This window comes from Cupressus sempervirens, chromosome 10 (genome assembly GCF_028749045.1).
Source record: "Cupressus sempervirens isolate cs-2001-9-10 chromosome 10, ASM2874904v1, whole genome shotgun sequence".
Lineage (NCBI taxonomy): Eukaryota > Viridiplantae > Streptophyta > Pinopsida > Cupressales > Cupressaceae > Cupressus > Cupressus sempervirens.
Genome location: NC_143127.1, coordinates 325,204,097 through 325,223,319, shown reverse-complemented (window position 1 = coordinate 325,223,319; position 19,223 = coordinate 325,204,097).

The window sequence follows — 19,223 nt, the reverse complement described above, 5'->3', positions numbered from 1 at the left end:
TGATATTTGGAGATAAATTACTCGAAACTTCATTTGTACAGCATGGAAAAGGGTAGTTCCTACTGAAGAAGCCACCCTCCCTTCATAGAATAATGGTGGCCAGCGATCGGCTTATGATTGTAGCATGTGTAAACTCGGGTAGAGATTAAATATCTTAGCTTAAATGGAAGCTTATTGAGGTAGAATGTTTATCTGTGAGAGCTCAAGATGGTTTGAACTTTTGAACTTTTGTTGTGAGGGGCAAACCCCATTATATCTAGCCTACAGATTTGCCTTGCTGCTTGAATAAGCTTCCACATACAGTTATTTATTTATTTATTTCATTTTAATAAATTATGCATTTTTGAGTGCTCGATTTGACTACTCAATCACTTTCCAAAACTATAAGGCAAGGATATTATGCATTACCTATCATTGGTCTAGCTTATTGGCATTCAAAATCACACATCTTCTCTTCAACAACTATTTTACCCTTTCCATGTGTGTCTTCACTTGATTTTGTTCCCTTGCTGCATCCTTCTTCATGTCTTCATCCCTTTCTTTCTCTTCACTAATAATGCTACCCCAGTCAATTGTCATCTTCCACATTCAACTTCCTTTTCTAATAGTGATCCCTCTATGCTTTCCATGTGTCCTTTCTTGGCTATATGGACTTGATCACCAACAAAATATTGAAACACATACTCATGAAATCATGAAAAATACACATACATCAAAAATGTATTGTTGTATCAAATCAAAGTGATCCACAACATACAAAATTACTATTACATCATATCTCTTTTATAGAGTTCTTTTGGATATGTTCTCAAAATCTAGAAACATATAACTTGGTTGACATTATTCTATAATAACATTTTCCAAAAATAAAATAATAGTAATATTTAGTAATCCCTAATCTCTAATCACTAATCCAAGTGGAGGCCTCTAGAATATTCTATTGTCCTCTAGTTTAACATTTTTATTTTTATACATGTTAAGAAAAAATTATATATTCCCAACACATCCTCTTCAAAAGACTCAATACCAAGAGTGAGCTAGTTGATATAATGTTTTTATGAATTTGTTCCCTTCTTTTTCTTCATCAATAATGTTATTATTGTTGAATCTCATCATCTTAATATAAGGAATGAGCAATAAAGTTGTTATGTTAAAGTGATAAGTAGTATTTGTTCATGTTTTTTTTGCACGAAGTGTCTTCAGAAAATACTTCTTCAAAATTCATCCAAGATACCAAGTGGGATTTATAGAGAATATGTTATGTTGAAATGACAAGTGACAAGTTTTAACCAACGAATACAAAGTGCTCTTTATAGTAAAGAGGTTATGTAAAAACAATAGGCCATGTTAAAAAAATGATCTATTTACAAATCATAATGACTTTTAATCATCTACATTTCGTGTTAGATCATGGTAGTTAAAATGTAAAATTTCTATTTTTTTTGAGAATACAACTTTTCAAATATCACCACCTTTATTGAGGAAGAGGTTATGTATAGGTATCAAGGAATTTTAATTAAATAATGAAATTTCAAGGAAGAGGTTATGTTAAGGTGGCACGACACACTAGTGAAAATGTGATGAAATTTCTAGGAAGATGTTATGTTAAGGTGACATGTCACATTAGTGAAAATGTGAAATTTCACAAATCATAGTGATATTCACTCATTAAAATTCTCAGTAAATTGATGATAATTTGTGGAATCAATATTATTAGTTATTCTTATTTGTGTCAGAGAGCCCATATTTATGAGGTTAGTTAGAAATATTCGTAAGGCTTCCACCATTATTATTAAAAGGAAGGGAGAAATTGGTCCCCCTATTTAAGTCCACTAAGGTAAAAAAAACTTATAGAGAACCATTAAAATATGATTGAGACCTTAGTGGTATAAATGAATTTGAAGATTAAATTGCTCCAAGAATGAGAGAACCCATAAGATTTCAAAATTGACAGAGAAAATATTGATCAACTTTGTCATGAACTTTATTTATGTCAAGCTTAACAAGTGTCCCTAGATTATAATTTTTTTGGAGGGAATGAAAAGCTTCTTGAGTCTATTTTCAATTATATATTTTGTCATCAATTTATGTAGAGTATTGCATAATGCAAAAGGTGTAAAATCATTAAAGCCTAGACATAGATGTTAGAATATAAGAAACATAAGAAAGAACCTTATTTGATACCAAACTAAATCTTAAAAAACTAGAAAAATTGTCACCGTGATAGTGAATAGTAGAATTCCTTTATTTATTTCTTTTCTTGATACATTTGCTACTCCCTCGACTACTACTCTTGTGTCTTATAAAGACCTTTCTTTTCTAGACTTTTTCCCATCTAACTGACTCATAAAACTGAACCAAAGACCCCTTGGTCGCCAACTATTCCTCATAACTGTCACATGATAGTAACAAACACTTTTTTAACAACACTCATTATTTGTTTTGTTATCCTTCATGAAAAGGACTTATAAAACCTTGTTTTTCATTCCTAGGGACTTCTAAAATACTTTTAATACAACCTTCACACCCCTATAATCTCAACTAACCTATTCAAGCCTTATTTGGCTTACATTGGCAATTTACAAGATCTTGCACTTTTAGTGCATTTTACACCAGTTAGAGCCTTATTACATTATGTAAACAATATTATTCATTTCTATCAACCTATAACTCTTCCTAGGACACTCTAGGACTTCAAATGACTTCACAATGACCCCTTACATCACATTGCCTATTCTTCACAATACATTACAATTTGACAACTTTATGAAATTCCTTACATTTTGATGGCTTCAATAGCCATAATCCATCATCAAATGACTTGACATGTCTTCATTAGGCATTTATTTCCCTTGGTACCTTCATGGTCTCCTAAATGACTCCTGGTGTACCCTGTAGGTTCATGTGTCCCTCGGGTGCCCCTGCACCATTGTACCACTTCACTAGATGTGCTTCCTACATCAGCCTTGTTTTTATCTTCAAAAATTACATCTCAAGTAGTAGTTGTTAATTTCGGCTATGAATCATTATCTAGTTGAGCATCGGTGATGTTAACTCCCCGAGCCTGCTAAGAACTTTTTTCTGGCATTGGTGCATCAAAAATATTAACTACAAATGCCTGCTAAAAATTTTGATCCAAGTTTGTGGACGTTTGATTTAAATTTTCTATCATTTCTTTAGAGGGCAAGACAAATTCCAGCTATCCCTATCTAACTATTTCATTTCTTCAATATGCCCTATGGATGTCCCTATCTAACTATATATCTTTTAATTGCATATAATAACTAATTTATGTGCTTTTTCATGACTATGTTTGACTCATATAATTGTGATCTCTTTAGCACTATGATGTCATTTAATATGTCTTGCTAAAGCTTGTAAATTTTGTTCATTTTTCCATATCATGTAATATGTCTTGCCTTGTAGCTTATATATTTTGAAATTGCCAATAGGCCTTATAGCTTGTATAATTTGATTGTTGGAGATCTTCTACAGCTAAGCAAGAAGGCTGTTGCACAAGTTGTAGCTCTGCGCTTGGGTATGAAAATTGTATATTTTTTAATCTAATGTATATTTTAACTAGAATTTTAGCTTATATGTTTTTAAATTGCTTTTAGTGGCTTAATGTTATAAGATCTCTTGAAATAAGACCTTCAGGCAGTTGGTCAAAGTTTTACAAATAATCTTATCCACAAATTTGCCTAGAGCAATTGATTGAATGTTATAAAAGGTGATTGGGTTAAATATCTTAGGAATAAAGTCAAAGAAATTATTTTTAAAATATTAAAGTATTTAGCTAGGTCTAAGAAGATTTCTGTACTTTTGACAGTTTTTCTTAGTTTGTGAAAGTTGTAGATTGAAGTTTTCATAGCCTGATTTTTGCTTCCTACAAAGAATGATCATGTCAAATAATATAAGTGAAGAACAAAATAGGGAGACAATCGATAGATTGTGGTCTAACTTGAAAAGAAAAGGTGATGGAAAATGTTATTGTCCTTGCCAAATTTGTAAGGGCTTAAACTATAAAAGATTGCTAATCAAAATAGTTAAGAGACATTATAGGGAGAATGGTCACATTAAAGGGGGGCATGACTATCATCCACTAGTAAGTTGTTCATTATATCATTTTAACAATTTATATACATATGAAATCACTTGATGATTAGTTTATGATCATGGTTTATTTATGTTAATCAATTTTATATAGGTTGATCTCCCTAGGGAAGTACATGATATGAACCAAAACAATCCAAAGAATATGGTTTTTGAAGTGGAGGAACATGGAGGTGTGAATATATAATGATCCCATGGAAGATGACGATCATGCGCCAGAAAACACAATTGAAGATGATGGTATAATACATTGATCCATGACACATTTAGTCCAATCGTATCTGATCATGATGATGATGATAGCCTCGATGTACCTCTACTTGAGAAGGCATACGAGCCCCTATACAAAGACTCCCAAACAACTCTTCTCTCTGCTGTATTGTTGTTGTTGAACTTGAAGGTTATGAATGATTTATCCAACATAACAATGTCACATATGTTAAGGTATGTCATATATGTCTTTATAGTTAACAAAGGGTGAATAATGTACCACTAATATTGTTTATATTAACAACTTATATTTTTTTTCTGTAAATTGATAGACGAGTTTCTGTTACCACTATCAAATATTCTACCTCACTCATATCGAGAATTATCTACTATTATGAAAGATATTGGAATGGAGTATGAAGCAATACATGCTTGTCCCAATGATCATATTATATATTATAAAGAACATGAATTTGCTACACAATGCCCTATATGTCATACAAGTAGATATCGAATAGATCAACTAACAAAAAAGGTGCCTCAAAAGGTTCTTTATTACATCCCCATTATTCCATATATGCGACAATTATTCAGGTGTAGTAGCTTGGCTCAATTTATGGATTATCATGCACGCAATAGAAGTCAAGATGACATTATTTGAATCCTTGCAGATGGTTTGGCATTTATGCACATAGAGGAAAAGTGGCAACACTTCAAAGAAGAACCTTGTAATCTCAGTCTTTTATTGGCAGCGAATGGGGTCAATCCATTTGGAGAGATGATATCTGTTTACTCAGTGTGGCCTATTTTTGTTATCAACAATAACATTCCTTCGTGGATGTCAATAAAGAGGGAGCACATTATGTTGTCAATGATTGTTCTAGGTATCTTATCATTTGATAGTTATTAATTTACATGTACTTACAAATCTTGCAGTAAAACGGTCACAATGATTATGTAATGTTACTATTCATTCAAGTAGGTAAATATCAAGTAAAAGATATGAATGTATATATTGAGCCTCTTATCAACGAGTTGGTGGAGTTATGGAATGGTGTTACTATGTATGATGTGTCTAGACCAATAGGACAAAGGCAATTTCAATTTCATGCAATACTTGCATGGACAATACATGATACCCCAGGGCTAACACATTTTTGTGGTATGTTATAGTGAATTCAAGTTACGCACGATAATTCTAATTATAAAAATCAACATATTTAATAATCCAATTATATCATTATCTTGTAGGTCTTCAAACAAAGGGAAAATTTGCATGACCAGTTTGTGGTCCAAAGATGAAATCTTATCATTCAAAAAATTTAGGAAAGCAGGTGTTTGATGAGTGTAGGAACTTCCTCCATAGGAATCATAAGTATCGAAGTGCGAAAAAACATCTTTTCAATGGGAAAGAAGAGACTACATCAAAGCCAAGAAGAATGACACCTCACCTATGGAAGTTGGAATATAATAGAATTAATCGTCGAGGTAATGTCGTTCCACCTAATGGTTTATGTTTGTAATTTATATATTTCTATTTTGATTTTTGTTTACTAATTGTGTAATTGCTGATCATGAAGGTCGTCAAGGTAGTACTGACAACCTTCCAAAGGGACTAAAAAGCTATCCTAGATAATTTAGTAGGTTTCCCTACCATGAGAACTTACAAATTGTCCATTTGTTTGATACTATGCATATTGGAAAGAATAGAATAGAGACATTGTGGAAAATATTGGATGGAAGGCGTGACAAAGAAAAAATTGTCAAAATTTGTAATGACATTCATGAATCCAATCATGCATTGAAGAATTTCATTCACTCAAATAGCAATAGAGATAAGATTAATATAAGTGCCCTTCCTTGGTTATTAATAAAGCAACAAAGTGATGCCATAAAAGAAGTCATATGAAAAATTTGATTTCCCATAGGATTTGTTGTGAACATAAACAATCTCATATCAAAAAAAAGTGAATTTGGGCTAGGGCTCAAAACGCATGATTGACATACTTTTATCAAGGTAAGTTATGTTCTTCCTGTATTTACAATATATTCATAAACTATGTGTACTGTTCGTTATGTTATGTTAGAAAACAATGAAATGATTGGTTTATAATTACTACAATACGTGCTTCCTCTATCTCTCCTAGAGCACTTCAACAATAACATCAAACAAGTGATATATGATCTTGGAAAATACATTAGGTAAGCAGTAATATTTGTTCAATTTGTTGTATATATTTATTATATTCATGATTTGTTTTTCTTGCTATGTAATCTATTGTATATTATTTATTAAAGTCTCATATCTATATATTTTTTGTGACTTGAATCTCTTAATGTAGGTGGTTTTCATCTAAAGAAATCCATAAAGAAGATATAAACTATTGGAAGAGAAGAATTCCTCATTTACTATGTGAAATGCAAAAGTGTCTACCTCCAACTTTTTTCAATGCACAGGAACACTACCTCATACACCTAGTTGAGGAGATTGAATTGTGTGGACCTGTACACACTAGGTCAATGTGGATGGTTGAGAGGCACTTGAAATATTTGAAGGCTTTGGTTCGACAAAGAGCACATCCTAAGGGTTCTATGGTATACCAGACTATGGTGTACATTACTGAATATCTTCCTAAGTTTGCATCAAATATCCATGTAGATCACATTTGGGATCTCAAGCCTTTTAAAAAATTAGAAGGGGAGTACTTGATGGGGAAAGGTACATTGAGGAAAGTGAGAGGTAATAAATTATAAGATGTTATTGTAATAAATTATTTCTTAATCTTCAAAATAAATCGGTTGTAAGTTGTCTATATTTTTTTTGTACAGGTGCTCGAGAGTGGGATGCACTACATTTGTATATTGCAAACAATCTTGATTGGATGATGGTATGGATTGAATGATGTCAACATTCTAGTCACACATTAACATGGGAAGGTGTATCTTCATTGGTTAAAGAAACTCATCGTAATGGAAATTCCAATGTTACGCAAAGGGAAATAGATTTAGCACATGGTTTAAGATATTTCCAGGTACATACAAATTTATTAATCACCTGTATGTTTATCAACTCACAATACAATAATTTTGACATGTTTCACATATTATTGCAGGTTAAACACCACAAGGCTATGTTCTGTAATGGTTAGAAATTTCACATCAAAGTGTTGGATGACATGAAGAAAACTTGTGATTCAGGAATAAATATAGTCTTTCAAGTGACTAATATTTCATCTAGAAATGACTTACATCCTCGAGAGTTTGAAAATTGATACTATGGCATTTTGGATGATATACTTGAGTGTGACTTTAGTTCCATCAAATTAGTAATCTTCATTGTCAAATGGTATAGGCTATGATTTAATCCAAATGATCCTAATAGAACTATTATTGAACATGATAATAGATTTACAATGGTTAATACAAGGTTGTTTGAGCCAGTTAGGGATGAGCCCTATGTTCTTCCAAGCCAATGTGAGCAAGTATTTTACTCAGAGGTTCCACATAAACTAGGTTGGTCATTTTTTGTTAGACATGAACCGAGAGGAAGGTGAATAAAGTATGATGCGATAGAAGATATCGAAGAAGTAGAAGATGATGTAGATGGTGATCACGATCGATAGTTATTGGATGATGTTCCTGACACAAATTTTCATGAAGAAGAAGAAGAAGATGATGATGATGAAGATTATGTTGATGTTGATGATGATGATGTTGATGATGATGACGATGACGACAATGATGATGAAGACAATGATGATGACGATGATGATGACGATGGTGAGGATGATGATGATGATGACGATGACGATGATGATGAGGATGATGATGATGATGATGATGATGATGGATGACAAGGATGATGATGATGGAATTTAGAGGTATTCCATCAATCCTTAATCTATTTAATATTCATTTCTTGATAGAAATATATTTGTCTTATATATATGGTTACATAGTTTATTCATTATCTATTTAAAAGCTACAAGTTTCAACTACAAATAGAATAATGCTAATCTAAATTAACTATTAATCTAAATTAATTAAATAAAACTATTTAAAACACATATTGATGCGTGAATATATTGAGCCTTATTTTCTTTCAGGTCAAAAGAATTTGTAAGTGTTTATTTTAGAAAAAATAATTCATTAAATATCTATAAAAGAGAGTTGTACCTAGAATAAAATTCATAGGGAAAACATAATATGAGTTCTTACCCAATTTGTTGGTTAATAATTATGCCTCTGTAGGTGATGTAGATACCCTAGGTGGACTTGTAATCATTCATAACAAGAGGGACTTCCATAGTGTTCTCACAACACCAACCAAGCATCTTCATAAGATCCCTCTCCTTGATCCAAGCCAACTCCATAACCTATCACACACCAAATCCTTATGCCACCTTAGGTTCTACATCTTTGGAATAATCCCATGAATGTCCCTTAATCCATCTAATGGACTCATCCAAGCAATCTAATCAACAAACTATCAAATGCTCACAATGCCTCAATAGGCACCAAACTTGACTTCACCTTTACTAGGTGTTTCCTCCACCTCCACACACATCAAACAACTTCAAATAGCATGTCACCAAGGTGACTAAGCCCTAACTCATTAGCTGATACAAAAACCTAGTTTTAGCCCTTCGCTAGGCCTACTTCCCTAGTAGGCTTATAATGTGAGCCTGATTTAAGTCTTATATTGTGTACCTTTTAATGTTTTTAATTTTTATGTGATTCTTATGATGGATGTGATTATGCTCATGATAATTGAATTAAATTTGTAGGAAACTAAACCCCTTTCAGGAGCATCCTGCATAGTCTCATGGATCGATAGGTATAAGTCAATACTCCCTATAGACAATCTATTTAGTACAATTATCAATAGTAAGATTGATGTCTTCTAAGATATCTCCCATTTGCAGGTACCAGTGAATAGGTATTTGTCAGAAGTGTCTTCCTTGAGTGAGGGAAATATAGGAATAGAAGAGGAAAGTGAGACATGCAGTTTATCTAGAATAGGGAGATTATAACTAGAGGTCAAAGGACTAGAAGGAAATTCAATAAACACATGAAATTTTTCCTTGCTCAAGGGGGGTCATGTTCTTATGATGATGAGATGAAAGGCGACATTGAGGTGCCCTTGAGGTACCAACATCTACAAAAACATTGGGTACCCAAGGAACTTCCTCCAATAAACACTGATTTTTGTGTTAATGAGAGGATATATTGCATAACACCATCATCATTACATGGTTTGGGCCTATTTTCTATGGACGGCATAAAGGTGTCTTAAAAAAAGTTTTTGAATTGATGGAGTATGTTGGACCATGTTACGATTACAAAAGTTGGATGCATATTGTTCAATAAAAAAAAATTATCTGTAGGTATGCCCTCTCGGCAAATTATATACAACAGCAAGACAATAATCAAAGTAAAAGTGTGGCTATATACATTGATGGAAGGCCAAAAGCAACAGGGAATATTGCAGGTTTTATAAATAGTACATGACCTGGGTCAACTATAAAGCAACCCAATTGCATATTTGAGGCATGCGAGGGAAATCATGTATTCATCTGTGTGATAAAATCAATACGTGCAGGGAAAGAGCTTCTTATTGATTACAATTTGAACCGCATAGATACAAATGAGGCTACTACCATGGGGGTCATACATACTATTAAACCAACTTCTAATCAATGACTCCAACATACCATTTAGTCAATAAATTTTTGGCTAACATTTTTATAGTTGACCATTGACACAGGGGCACAATATGGAGCAACCGCCCAGAGGGGATGCTGGCAATGTTCCCAACTCATCTACACATGAGTAGGTAAAACTCATTGTAATTGTGTAAACTAGATAGAAGAAAAATGTTATTTTTTTAATGTTGTTTTCTTAATTTTTTTGGAGTAATTTTGGTAATATTAATACTATTTTTGTCATAGAGGGCTAGTGGTCAGAGGGAGGGAAAGGAACCTATAGTCCCTCATGAGCAGGCCCCCCTTGAGGAGGACCCTTTCTATATTGATTTAGTAGAGACCGATGACCCGATCGGTTCGATTAAAATATTGCTAAAGAAAATTGGCAAAGAAATTATACGTTTGGCAACCATAAAGCCTACTACTCAGGAAATAAAAGATAGGGGATTTGAATTGTTGCACACCTCTGAAACCTTAAAAGTAAGTATTAATGAAATTTTTAATTATAACAAGAGTTCAATAATGGTTTTTATGTTATGCTCTTTTATGGCATTAATTAAAATATGGATGCGTTGTCTTTATAGAGTTTTTTGCGTGATTTTGAGCCCCATTCCCATGATGAAGGTGCTATAGGTGGTTCAGGTAGATGCATGTTCCATTCCCCACTTGTGTTTTCCACTGAATATATATAAGAATGATCATAATCATTGACAATACATGCTCGAACAATCCTTTTTTTTAATGCTCTAACAATCTTGTCCATGCTAGTCCATGCATTCTATATTTATGCATGCTCTAACAATTTTATTCTTCAGCTTCAAATCAATTGAATCCTATGAAGATGCCACCTCCATCCAAGACAACCACAAATCTCTTTTCGAATGCTGAGTCAACAACACACAGCTTACAGGCATCAACTGTTGAACCATCTACTGGTACACAAATCCCTCTTTTTCTCTCTTATGACAGCAACAAACAGTTTTTTTTAAAATAACTTTTTAACATCAATTATCATTTGTTCTTTTATACTTTGTGACAAAGACTTATGAAACTTATGAAACTTTTTGCAATAGGAGTTGCAACATCATTTCCTAGATGTTCCTATGTTCCTAGTACAGGAATGGTGAAGGATGTCATATTGATTGTCAGCAATGATGAAGGCATTCCATTAAAAGTAGCCAAAGTTCTAGGTGCTTTAAAGTTATTATTATTTTATAGTGATATAATGGTAATTTAGTTTTTGATCACTTTTCATTGACTAATGATCCCATGATTATTTTGTAGGGAATGATGTTTCTTGGAGAAAACTTAGTGATGAGTGTTTGCGAATATTCGGGCCCACCCTGCGTACCTGGTGGAACATCATATTCTAACTAAAACCCCAAACCACTATTTGGATTTCATATCATGGCTAGAATATTTTTCCTTTTCATCCATTTATTGAACTATATTAAAGGTAGCTTCACTTCATTTATGAGTCTAACATGTTTTTTTTTACTTAAAAGGTGGAATAACCAAGACAAACCGTTGAAGGATGATCTTATAGAGAGCATGACCCAACTCTTTGGACCTCGTGCATTCGAGAGAAACAAGCTCCTTGAAAAGGCTGGTTTATGTTTGAAGTATATTAGGGACTAGTACAGAAAAAATTTACAGGATAACCCCAGGTACTTGCATCCACCCTATGTTCCTAAGGCTGAGTGGCAGGCTCTGATTTTGGATGGAAAGTATAAAGCTCACAAGAAAAATAATATTACATCAATAGAGAGTACAACAAGGTATGTGATACTGTTGAGAATGTAATTATGTACTAATTAACCTCTATATTTATATTATCTAACATATTTCAAACTTTTCATAGATTGCCTAACACATCAAAGGCAACAAATGCAAGACTAGAAAAGCATGGGACACACAAGCTCGGCTCTGGTGGTTTTTTGAAACTTCAAGCATGAGTTGTAAGTATTAGTAAATGAAAAATTGTATCAAATTTTTTATATATTGTGATGGAAAATGCTAGGATAGACTAGCTTGTCTATGCTCCTGATCCTCAACTTGGATCTCAGCGTTCCTCCACACCAATATATGATGCAAAGTAACATGCTTTGGAAGCACCAACAAAATCCTAACACCTTGGAACAACTAAGAAATTCAAGTTATCACCCCAATCCTTTGTCCTCCACAAGAACATTTAAGGCTTGATTCACCTTCAAACAAGGAACTAATCTATTGTTACAACTGCTCCTTTAATTCATGGACCCAACTCATCACATAAGGTTGCATATTAGTTACTTCTTCCTTGTACCATTCAAGGCCTCATACACCCAACCTTGACAGCAAGTGTTATGGACAACTCCAACCCTCTAAGATAAATGGAAACCAAAAAAAACATCAACACAACCCAAAAAAAATCAAGTCTAAGGCAAACTTTCTGTTACCAATCACAAGGTAGATTGCAACACTTGACTTTATTCTACACACCCAACCAAGAGTGCAATTGGATCCTCTAGGACTCCCAAACACAAAAGACAATTTAGAACAACTCCAACATGACAAAATAAGGTGTAACAAGGGTTGGAAACCCTGCTAACTATTTTCCATTTCCTTTTGATATTTTAACCACCCTCCATTGGTTGATGAAACAATGCAAGTAAAATTCACCATACCACGCAAAAATGTAGGGCTCAGAGTTCAAGAGATGCCTCACAGAAGAGAATAAGAGAATTGGCTTCCAACAAGGCTATAGAGCCGTGGCTAAATGACTACGAGCTGAAATCAATGTGGAAGGTTCTAATAATGATGCATCTAAGCCACAAGTAAATAAGCTAAATGAAATTTATTTCAAATTGAATACTTTACCAATTAGTCTATTTGATGTTAAGTTCCAGTATAAAGTGAGTATATCTATTTTATGCAAGCAATGATAACAATGCATAGGATGTTGGAATGTAGCTTGACAATCCTTCTACACAATCTGTGGATGCTGAAGGTTCACATGATGTGCATCCCAGTGGTGGAGGTATACATTTGCTATTAATTTTTTTATATGTAATTGAAATTGGTGTTTAGATTAACATAACATTTTGTATAGCAGCTTAGAGGATCGAGGGGTCAATGTTCATGAGCGTGTTGATGTTGAGTCTAGACAAAATGATGTGGTCAGATCAGGTAAAGAGCACCAAAATTATGTTATTTAAAATAATTAAATACTTGTAACAATTATAATAAATTATTTTTAATTTAACTCTTTTATTTGTTATTGCAGAGAACCCTCCTTTGCAATAGCATAGGAATTTGAGATTATCAAGAAAAGAGAACAGAACAACTGATGAGGGGGGAATTGATGATGACACTGATGCTCCTCTTAGAGCTTACATAGAAAAAAGAAATAGAAAGAAAAAAAAGAAATGATTGTCATCTACATAGCTTAATTTATAATGACTAAATTTTATGTCTCAATGAATTTAATTATGTGCTAATGAATGTTCATGAATTATGTGTTAATGCAAAATATTGATGAATGTTGCATGTTAACGAATCTAATGTGTTAATGAATGTTATCATGTGATATTGATTGAATGTTATCATGTGATATTGATTGAATGTTACATTTTATTAATGGTTGAAAGAATGAATGAATGTTATATGTTAACGGGGAATGTAGAGTGATGTTAGGGGGAGGGGGGTGGGGCCAAATGAGCTTCCACTTTCACATGGTTGGCCCTGTTTAGTAGAGAATATTAAACTATTCTTGAAACAAAGTGAAGCTCAATAAGATACTAAATATTTCTCTATTTTGTCCTATGTTTAGACTATTGTCCTATGCATCTAAGGCTTCATGCTTTGAACTATCATGAAGTTCTAAACTTGTAGCTTTTTTATTGTATCCTTGGATCTCAGCACTATCTTGGGACTATGTTATCACTAATGATACAACAGTCGACATTCATGAGAGAGATCTAATGCACAATCCCTAGATAGCAACACAATAAGATCTTCTGGCCTATTAGAAAAGCTTCCTCATGGATCCATGGAAGAAATTGATCATGCTGAAATTCCCATAGTTTGTTTACCCAAAGACAGTTATAACTGAACATTCATGACAAGCAGAAAATGAATGTGAAAGAAGCTTTGGGATTGAATATTCAGTGTAAAGTAAATGCCTGAAAGGAATGCTTTGAAACTCAACAAGATCAATAGACATTTCATGACTGTTCTGATAGTTATCCAAATATGTATGGGAGCTTTAGAAAACATTAAATGATGGATAGGACTAAAGAAGGCAAAAAAATGAGGCTCTTTGAACAACATATAAAGCTATATGAGTTTGAATACAAAATGATGCTGATGTAGAATAAAAGTCTCGAGATGCATTGTATATGTCCTGATTGGAATAACCTTTGTACTCCCAGTATTAAATGGTTCAGGATCTTTTAGAGTGTATTCTGAGATAAAATAGAGAAGTGTATCAGAGAAGGAAAATAATTACAATTGCCTAGGAAATGAACTTTACAATCTTGTTTAGACATATGTCTACAATGATATACCCAAATGCCTCGAAAAGAACCCCCAAAAATGTCACTAAACAGTAGATGACCTACAACTTAGATGCATAGATGATATCACATTAGTTTCATTTATTCATAGATGCTCTTATACAAAAGCTAGAATAAGGGAACAATCCTTAATATGTGGTCTCTTCCCTTGAGTACAAAGGTGTTATATAAATTCAACGGTTTGAAGGTAACTACTATTAACAACTATAGTTCTTTTCATGTAACTACCACAAGCTAATGATATATAAATTATGTTATCTACAAATAGGTCCTATATGTGACAATTTTACTTATTCAACATGCATTATATTTGAAAATTTTGATATGTTTCTAGTATTTCTACCATTAAATAGAAATCTAAGAGATATAATTAGTGTTGATTATGTGTTTTTAATTGTATTTTTTAACATTCAAAGTTTCCTGATGTTGCCATATGGAATGTGTTGTGTAGGTTGGGGCTTGTTGCAACTATAAAGGTATCTAGTTTTAATCTTTCCATCTTGAGCTTGCATTGCAGAAACGTATTACAAACATTTGTAATTATGTTGTTTTAAGGAATTTATACTACACTATCTTGCAAACCCCTGTTTTAATAAGCCTTTATTAAATGCTAATGTTTCTTAGTTTAAAATCGTGTTAAAAATAGTAGGTTGAATTCAAATTGATTAAGTATTATAGTTTTGTATTTATGTACATCTATATTGTGCTTTGCTCTTTTTGACTGCTTCTTTTCTTTTTGTTTGTATTCAATGTTGTTGCAAATTTTAGTATTCGTAATGTCCCATTCAAGATTCCTAGTTCAAAGTTATCTTTATACGGTCTAAATGTGTGACTATACCTAACCAAATTTTGACCAATTGTCTTATTCATCTTAAACTTTTATTAACTATTTATTATAATGAAGCAAACAGATATATGCAAGATAAACTCATCAAGTCCATGTTTTATGTATTTAAAATGATATTTCTAAGAGGAAGCTTGTTAGACATTGGTAGAGAAGATAAAGTGTGGTAACCTCTAGAATGATATATAACTATTATTATTTATACTTTGTTCTATCCAAATAAAAAAGTTGGCCACACGCTAGATTTTACTTCCAGGCCAAAGATACAAAATCATATGTTATCTGATAATTACCAATTGGTAAAACTACAAGCCATTTGAATGAGAAATAGTATGGGACAAATTGACAAAGACACATAGCAACATGAACATGGGCTTAGCTCTTGAGATGCCTCCAGAGGGCAAGGTTAATATTAAGTTATTTGCATCACACAAAGACGCAAGCACACTCTAATTAGTAGTCATTCCTGGCTCACCAGAATCCTATAACTTCTTTTCCTGTCCCTACAGGGGACAAGATTTGATGAAATATTATAATTTGGAGTTGAATTAAATATAAAATTGCTTTGGATACCTGCAACTGGATTTCTTGTTTGGGTCACATTTTAAATTGACACATGCTTAAGAAAAAATAACTTCCATCAGGCTTGAACAAAAACTAGAATCTAATTACCAAAATTGTAAAGGTCATCTAAAAGAGGCCAACAATTTTTTTGTTTTGTTTTACTTTGTAAATACATTCTAATGCTATGGGATGTCTATTGACTAGCTACCTCTTCTAGCACTCTACCATCTTCCCTCTTCCAAAATTCTATCACCTTCCACCCTACCAGAACTTTAATTGGAAAAAAGATAAAGAAATCTATTGATGAAGCTTGCTCGGTCAAGGGATATTTTGTAGATATCCAATCATAATCATTTTGTATATGCAAGGTTTGGATTGCAGGCTTAGTGGACTATAGCAATGGTAGATGAAAAGGTTGATGGTGGGTGCATCAGTGATAGATGATGGTATGGGGGATGGTCATTCATAATAGACCATTCCATCCACCCCAAATGGTGGGGCTGAATAATCATTGCTATTGGAGGAGAGCTGGTGAAGTAGGTTCACATTGTTAGACTAACATCTCTGATTGCACCCAAGCTAGGTTTCACTACGGATGAAAAAACTTATTGGTTAAAATATCCCAACATTCACAGTTATGAGCCTTTTGCAAATATTTTTAATGAGCAATAGACAAATAGAGGGAAGAACGAAGTCTATGAGGAACCAAGATCTGTGGCTATCTTGTAGGAGTTAAGGACCTAGTAGCTTTGATGATTGACCTGAGCTATTAAAAACTTAAGGTATTAAGAATATAGAATGTAAAAGTGAGCTGAAAAAGGAATAGGGAATAAGAGAATTTGCATATAATTTTAAGGAAATAAGGGCGCAATAAGTTAAGTAAAGTAATCAACAATTTAATGCATTGTAATGGATAGATGAATATTGGAATAAGGGAATAAATTAGTCATTCTTAAATGTAGGAAATAAAGGTGAATATATCAATCAATGTTAGTATTAATGTGTAAAAGAATGAATTGAATGGAAAATAAAGCTTATGGAGAATAAACAATTCTATCAATTCATTAAAGCTAAGCCTATCTTTCGTGATTCTTTCCTCTAAATCTAACTTGATAATTGAATTATAAGTTAATTTAAAAATAAGGTACATTACACTTATGTCTACCTTCATGCTCTATAATTGCATTCTCTAACTCAAAATCTCCTCATAATGAACCAATCAATCTGATTGATTGATGTAATGTCTCCATTGGTAGCTCTTAGAAGTACAGAGATTTGGGACTCAGAATCAAATAGACCAGTTCTTAGAAGTACGTAAAATACAATGCCTACATTGGAAGATGATTACTATAACTATGTAGAAGCCACAAATTTAATAGTATCATGCATTATGATGAATTTTAGTAAGGAAAGCATTACACCCATGTATTGGAAGCATTCAGGAGGATATGTGTTTCAAGCAAATCTAAGGAGATAGTGAATGTTTTAAAAGATCATAAGGAGGAAATGAGTACAAGGCAATATTTTTGAGAGTGTTGAAAGTGAGTTAATGACAGAGGTAATAGGAAAAGTAGTGGCAAGCATAGTAGAGGTCTAAATTTGTATTGGTTTCTAGACTCGCTATCTACACCAACATGCATGTAAGCTCATGATAGGAACAATAGGTAGAGGACAGGACTCCACAACAAGGCAGATAGTTTGGGGCCCACTATTGTTACTATAGCTCATCCATGATAGTGAGTAGTCACTAGAGGAAGAAGGAACCAAAACATCAGTCAAGCAGTAGTAATACTATCCTCACAACAAACAACACTTCTAGGATGGAGTACATTAAGAAGCAAGCCAATTTACTATGTAACTACTATATACAAGTTCTTCCATTTTCATGTCTACATTTTCTTATTTATTTTTTTGTTTTACTTTGTATCCGTCACAATTGTGATGGGGTTGTTATAGTGGCGATGCCCACTGTCATTGCAATTGCCAGGGTTTTCATCGCAATTGCAATGTTAGCCACAAGCATTGCAACAGGCTTGCTATAGTGGTGACACCCAACTACCATCGCAATTTCTAGGGTTCTCATTGCAATTGCAACATCAGCCAGAAGCATTGCAACAGGGTTTGTGTCACAATAAAGTGGTTGCATAGCAAAAAATATGCGTTGTAATTGTGACAACAAAGGGTAGATGTCATAATCTTCGATGAAAAAACAACAACGTCTATTACTATCGTAGTGGCGACACATTTCTATCATAATTGCAACACATAGTCATTGCAAACTGATGCCTAATGTATTAGTTACTAGTAATGCCTTTCCCTAAGAATTTCACAAAAGAAACATTACTTGCAAGATTAGAATTAGCAAAAGTAGATCTAAGATAGTCTGGAAAACTTGCAAGAGTGAAAATAACTTTTTGTGCCCTAAACATTTGACCTAATTTGATAAGGAGTGTAACCACTTGTGGAGATTTTGCTGGCAACAATAGAGCTAATGAAGACAAAAAGATTGAAGAAGGAATAACCCTTCTAGAAAGAAGAGAAAAAGATAGTAAGAAGATCTTTAAATGTTGGACTTGTAATGAATTTGGTCATTATGCATCTAAATGTCCTAAAAGAGAGAAAAATATAACGAAAAGTTTAACTCTAGAAGAGATACAAATAGAAATTGTTTGTATACAAATGAAGATGAAGAAACTCATGAGAAAGGTTAAAGAAAAAGTGATGATAAATTAGGATATACATGGCTATCAAGGAAGATGATGTTGATAGGGAAATTAGAGAAAAAAGAGCTCTAGTTACCCAAGTAGAAAAGAAGTTTGATTGGATAATTGACAATGGTTGTTCACATCACATGACTGGTTATATGAATAAGTTTGTTAAGCTCAAGAATCATGATGGAGGTATTATTAGAGTTGGTAGTAATATAGCCTATCACATAAAAAGAATTGGATCCATTACTCTTGATGGTAAAAGTAACATTGATGATGTCTATTTTGTTGATGGATTAAAGCATAACTTGTTAAGTGTTAGACAGTTGGTGGAGAAGGGTTATCTATTGCAGTTCACTGAGAAGACATGCACTATCAAAGATAGAGATGGAAAGATGATTGGAATTTGCACTAGATCCAGAGGTAATGTATTTCAGTTGAATCCTACTGAGATGACATTTTTTGTAGCTAAAGTGGATAACAATTAGATATGGCATAGAAGATTCTATCACATAAACTTTGA